This window comes from Schistocerca nitens, chromosome 8 (genome assembly GCF_023898315.1).
Source record: "Schistocerca nitens isolate TAMUIC-IGC-003100 chromosome 8, iqSchNite1.1, whole genome shotgun sequence".
NCBI lineage: Eukaryota > Metazoa > Arthropoda > Insecta > Orthoptera > Acrididae > Schistocerca > Schistocerca nitens.
In genome coordinates this window covers 198,799,061-198,806,064 of record NC_064621.1, presented here as the reverse complement: position 1 = coordinate 198,806,064, position 7,004 = coordinate 198,799,061, and positions in this window count along the sequence as shown.

The window sequence follows — 7,004 nt, the reverse complement described above, 5'->3', positions numbered from 1 at the left end:
GGTAATGTCTATCTAAATGTGTACAAAGCACTCAAAATGAACAAATGTGCTCCAGCAACAATCTGTTCATCTGAAAGGTCCTTTTATGTTTTAAAATGGACAAGGACCTACAGTAACTACAGATAACAGAAAACCAAAGAAGACTGATCAATCTAGGAGTACCAACCATAGAATCACGCATTACAGTTAGTCTGGATTTTCGGGAAGTGATAAATGAATTCGCAAATACAAAAGTGAGAAGGAAGTTCAATATATTTTGGAAAAGGTCAGTCACATGGTATTGTATCATATATTTCGGAATGACTAAATTTCACATGTAAGTACCACCGAGCGAGGTGGTGCAGTGTTCTGAAGATCGTCTGACGTTACACGGCCGAAACATCATTGGAAGAAATTTTAATTGGGTGGCTGCATGCTCGAAATTTAGAGGACAACGCTGCATATATGTCTACTTTATTAGCGGACAAAGGTCTGCTCCATCATTGGCAATTTCCAATTTCTTCGATGAGAGGGTAAGAGAATCCTGCTGTGTTTATCAGAGCTTTTTGCAACATGTTACCCCACGACTGGACAGAAGCACAGAAGATCCGGTTCGTTGTGGGGGAAACATAGGGCGGTGTTTTCTTGTGGGCAACAGATATGGGCTGAGAAGTGCCCGATATTAGACAAACCCAGTTTCCCATGTATTGAAATACTGAAAAGTCGCCTGCCCGCCCATATCAGGGAAAAGCTGATCACTACACCTGAAAGTGATACAGAGTATTTCTCATCCGTACTCCAATCGATTGATCTAATATATAAAGAGTGGCCGTCAAAACTACAGAACATTAATACGAAGTGTGTGCCTCTGCAAAACAGTCAACAGCAGAATAGCAATGGTGTCAATAACCAACACAGTTGGCGCCCGTAAGCCCCGTGCAACAACAATAATTCAAGAAATTTGTGGTGACGGGTGAATCCAAAAATACCAACAAAGTTTCAAAGGAAATCACAAACAGAATTACAGTAGACTCCCCCTCCCTAATACAGTAATTGGCAGGAACTGACCACAAATGGACCATCCAGCAATCCTGCACCTGGCAATTACAATTGACAGAATAACAATTATATATCCAGTGAGAGTCAAGGTCAAGGAGAATTTAATTCCAAGGCAATACAGTACACGAACTGGCGAGGTCAAACCCACGTTGTGCAGGTAGTTTACTTACAATGAAGAGGCTAATATTCCAACCAATCACGAAAACTCAAACAGATCACAATAAGACCCAATCCACAGACCAATAAAAGGGATGGGGGCATGCACTTTATTCCAAATTATTTTCTTGGGTGTGACCAAGGGGTAGATACGAAAAAAGAACTGTCGGGAAGAAGTGAACGATTTAGACAAGGATAATGACAGGTCAGTGCAAGCTGTAATTAATGCCCAGATATGTAATTTAGATGTACAGGAAAATTAAAGAGTCCTTTGGAGAAAAGAGAACCACATGTATGAATATCAAGAGTCAGATGGAAAACCAGTCCTAAGCAAAGAAGCGAAAGCAAAAAAGTGGAAGCAGTATATTGAGGGTCTATAAAAGGGAGATGTACTAGAGAGCAATGTTATGGAAATGGAAGAGGACGTAAATCAAGATGGGATGGGAGATATTATACTGCATGAAAAATTTGACAGAGCACTGAAGTACGTAAGTCATAACAAGGCTCTGGGAATAGACAACATTCCATTAGAACTACTGACAGCCATGGGAAAGCCAGCCATGACAAAACTCTTCCATTTGGTGAGCATCATGTATGAGACAGGTGAAATAACCTCAGACTTCAAGAAGAAAATAATAATACCAATTCCAAAGATAGCAGGTGCTAACAGGTGTGAAAATTACAGAACTATCAGTTTAAAAAGTCACAGTTGTAAAATACTAACATGAATTCTTTACAGATGAATAGAAAACTGGTAGAAGCCGACCTTGGGGAAGATCAGTTTGGATTCCAGAGAAATGTGGGACCACGCAAAGTAATACTAACCCTATGACAACAGCAACAACATGAAAGTTCTTCTTTCCCTTCTTATAAACCGGGCAATCCGGTGAACATGGAGAATGATAGCCATGACAATTAACACACACAGGAGAGGGATATAGGAACTCCCACCATGGAGTAGACATCCACAGTCACCACAGAGAGGGGTGAGCGAACAGTGGGAAGCCATGTGACCAAAACGCAAGTGAACACCCCGCCGTCCTAGATTGTACCTAAGTTCCTCATCAGTTTGAAAGATGAGGTAACTGTGAAATATTACACCTTGAACCATATTCAAAGATTGGTGGGGGGTAATGGACACAGTAATTGTGCCAAGATGGTCACAGGCACAAAGGGCCGCAGATTGGGCAGCGAGAGCAGTTTTGATCAACAACAAACCCGACCGCAATTTGCTCCGAGAGTCCACTTTGCCAAACTTGTCTTCAATGTGTTCCACAAAAAATAAAGATTTGGTATTGGTGTAAGTATCCCCATCAGTCCTGGTGCAAACCAGATAGTGGGGGAAAGGTTTCGCCCGTAGCCTATAAGCCTGACCCTCCTCCCAGGGGTAGCCATGGAAGGGAAGGCCGAAGGGACAGAAGAAGCAGCACAAAAAGAATTCTTTTCATTCAAAGAGATGACCGTAGAAGAACGGCAGGAGTTCTGGACCTGTGTGCGTTTCATTTGCATAGCATCTGCCCTGATACCACCCACTCCGATCAGGGGCTCTCCCCACGGGCACCACCCAGCCACAGCAAGGGCCGTCTGGCAAGGAGGCCATTGCTGGGAGTTCCAATGCACCAAGATGCCAAGCAATCACTCCTAGGCTTATATGAGGAGGTCACAGCTCAGGTATCAGAAGTGTAATCCCTGTGTATTCAGAGGGCTCAACCAAAAGGGTACATAACAACCCTGCCAAACGTACTGGCTACCTTGCTGGTTCCGGACCCTAGCATCAGACGACGTGAAGGAAAAGATGGAAGGAAAGAGGACGGCACACACTGGAGACACTAGGTAAGGTACTTTTCCCCAAATGGCTAACACTGCGGAATAGAAATTTAGTAACTGACATCAAGCCCCAGAGGGGGACCAGAGAATGCCAAAAGGATGAGGTAATTACACAACAAAACCAAATCGCAAAGCCAACAGAACTAGGAGGATAGCAGGCCAACGTACACAAGGACACTGAGAGAGGGAGAGGAGAGGGTGGAGGGGAAAGCAAAGGACATGCAGCCTGAGAGAGAGGGAAGGCTGCAATAGCTCGGGGCCCTGTGCTTGCCATGCACATACTCACGAAAGGACCGAGAGTGCCCTGGGTGGACCAGCAGCAAGGTGCATGGTTCATGGGGAGGGGAGGGGAGGGGGAAGGGGATATCTTTTCCATATCTGTGTCAATATTGTGTTCAGACAGTCATAGTACATCTATTCCACCCTGTTTCTAAATCATCTAAACAAAGAAGAAGCTGACTTACTTTGTTTTTTAATTCCCTCATATTCTGATGCAAGGTCACTGAACTCTTATGAGAATCTTGTGATATTTTAACATCTCTGGTACCTGCTTGTCTGAGCTTCTCAGTAAGCTTAATTTCATTCAGTGTTGAACCATTGGACACTGATCTCAACCTAAAAAAAGAGGAACTCCCATGAGTTTCAGTGCCCCCTGCCCCATCATCCTGACCAATTTACCTTCCCATTCTTATTAAGAAGCAAGGCATCCCTTGTAAAGTCCCACCTACCAATAGCATCAACAGGGACCAAACATCTGCCTGATAAAGTAGCCAATTGAAGAAGCTGATCTAACTCTGTATCAACCCTCCCGAAAAAGCTGTTCAATTGGAGCCAATCATACCATGTGAAAGCAGGAATCAAGCCAACGTGCATATGGTTTGTTGGAGATGCAAGTTTTACTAGATCACACTCAATATTGTAGCCTGATCCACCCATTATCACAACATGATACTCCATTGTAAAACCCTTGCACAATGATCCTGCATCCTCTGCCACTTGGCTGACATGCACTGGGACTGAAAAACCTTGTGACCTGGTACCTGTCACCTAATTTTTCCTGCAAGACCTGGCCCACACCTCTTCTATGGCTACTACCTAACAACAGAACTTCCCTCCTACTTTCTACTTTTTTTTTTTTGTTGTTGAGATAGTTGGTTTCCTGGCGAAAGTCTGTTGAGTACTAACTACACTCACGTCTACCTGAGCCTCTTCTTAGTTAATGAAGGTCTCAAGGCAAATCTATTGTTTGTGTCAGTGATGAGACGGTCAGGAGTTATCTGCTCATGACAAATCTGTAGGAGACAGGCATCCTTTGAATGAGAAGAGAAAATTCAAATACTGAGAATTTAAAATGTTATAAATTGTTCTCATGTGTGTCTTAAGGATGAAAGTACGAGGGTGGTTTCCACAGTTCTTGAAACAGAATGGAAAAAAAGTACTTATATCACTGAAACTTTTTTTTATTTTTCAGTGTAATCTCCTTGTAGATTAACGCACTTGGTCGAAAGATGTTCCAGTGCCTTGATCCCATCTCAAAAATGAGTTTCCTCCAGGCCTGCAAAATAGTTCTCAATTCCGGCTATCAATTCTTCGTTTAAAGTGAATCTTTGTCCACCAAGAAAAATTTTCAGTTTTGGGAAGAGATGGAAGTCTGATGGAGCCACATCAGGTGAATAAGGCAGGTCTGGCAACAATTCATACATTAATTCATGTAATTTTGCCATGGTGACAGCTTGTGTGCAGGCACGCATCAAGAACTGTGGCACCCACCTTGTAGATAATTTTTTCATTTCTAATTCTTCAGTTAAAATGTGATATACCCTTTCAGATGACTTTTGGAAAGCATGAGGAATTTCATGCACTTTCAACCGGTGATCCTCAATGACCATTTTGTACACTTTTGCAATGATTTCTGGAGTAGTGACACATCTTGGCTGACCACTGCGCGGATCATCATCTAAGCTCTCCCAACCAAATTTAAATTCATTTGTTCATTTGGCAACAGTTGAATATGAAGGAGCAGAGACCCCCAGTGTAATATGTAAATCGGCATGAGTGTCCTTTGCTTTCATACCTTTCTTTACTAAGTACTTAATCACTGCTTGAATCTCAATTTTTTATGTCTTCACATATTATTATGCAGGAAAAACATAGCCATGTCACTGCCACAGCTCTCTTCCAATAACACTTGCATGACACATGTTTACAGGCATCAGTCCAATGAATTAACGTGAACAACTCGTTGCCCTGGTGCTGACTTCTCATGGTGATTCCCAGAACTTTTTAAACCACCCTCGAAAAATCTTAAAGGACATACTGCAGTAGTGATATGTTGTTTTCTGCACAAGTTATGTTATAATGATCTACATGTGAATATGTATAAATTGAACTGCATATGTAACCAACACATACATACAGGCTTATGTATGCTTTGGTTAAATCAAATCGTGTAATGCTTTTTTCTATGTGTTGTGTGAAACCATTTATGTATTGACAAATGAATATCAGGAGGAAGTATTCATTTATCAAGCACTTGCCATGTGCTGTAAAAAGGTTACATTTACTTATTTTATAGTGGGTGAAGGTGTGGGTGCATACAATGAGCTGAACATTTTTGGTTCATTGATAGTGACAAGGGACACTAGACTTTCATGTAAGGGATCACATAAAGCTGAAAACGTTTTGGACTTACCAGAAATTTGGTGAGACCTCAACATGACACTGTATGTATGGGCTGGCCTCAGACCCTGAGATATGTGATGCACAATGTGATTCCTGTACCACAGGTCAGGAATGATGGGCCTTTCCATTGCAGCATTGGAAACTCTCTGTCTTGCACTCGCCTATACACACTATACTACAGAGCAACTCTACCGAAATTTTGATGGCATGAAATTCGTTATTATCTAAAAACTGTGAAAATAAACTGTACCACCTAGTCGTGTTGCACCAGCAGACTTAAGAGGCGTGTGTACAACAAACATTGCTTAATGTGTGAGGGTGTAGCCCTACAAGAATGTGTAATTGTTACTCCACAATACTGGAGTTGTGGACTAACTTTTTCCTACATTACTTCATTACTAAGATGCTCAAGTGTAATCTTTTATATTTAAGTTCTCTAACTTTGAAGTTAAATGATGTTCAGATAAGCACAGGATATGTATCTTCCACAATACTCTTAATTTTTTCCAGCAGACAAGAAGCTCTTCTACCTTATTACTCAACCCTATTGTATTTTGATAAAATGAGATAACCTTACTTTTCTGTGGATTTTTTAACAGTTTGTGGGACTCTTCAGTTATTTTTTAATTTTCTTCACAAGATGATGCCCGAATCCTGACAAACCCAAAAAATGATACCACCCTGACAACAGTAACCACAGGGATTTTGCTTTGTGTGATATGGCCCCCTGCACATTTTCTTTTGCAAGAAACTCAGCCAACCTATCTTTCCCTCTCTTATTCAGGTAAAGGATTAGTCTAACAGATCCCCATCTCCCAACTATAGCAATACGCACAGCACTCGTATGAGACATGCAGAGGACTACACAACTCCATGTTCATGTGGCTAACAGGAGAGTTATCCAGGGCTGGTCAGGGTGCTACAGGAGTCCACAAAACTCGCACTTGTGTACAAAGTTGCAACTCCTATTCCACCCAAGTCACCCTCATCGCTACAATTTCAGTAAGAGCACTGCCCATAAATGGCAAGGTTCTAGGTTGAAGTCCCTGCTAGGAAATTTCATAACAGCATACACAGCATTGCAGAATGGAAGATTCATTTTTAAACTGATGATCTGATGGAGAAAAAGTCAAATTAATGTCTCACTGTGTATGATCATCTGTTTATGATTTAAAAGCTTCTTTTGATCCCTTTTATTAAACAAAAAATACATGGACAGTATTTTTCATCAACTCAAGAAGCTGTTGAATACCTCCAAAACCATGTTTCTGAATTACCAACATGAGAGTGGAAACAACGTT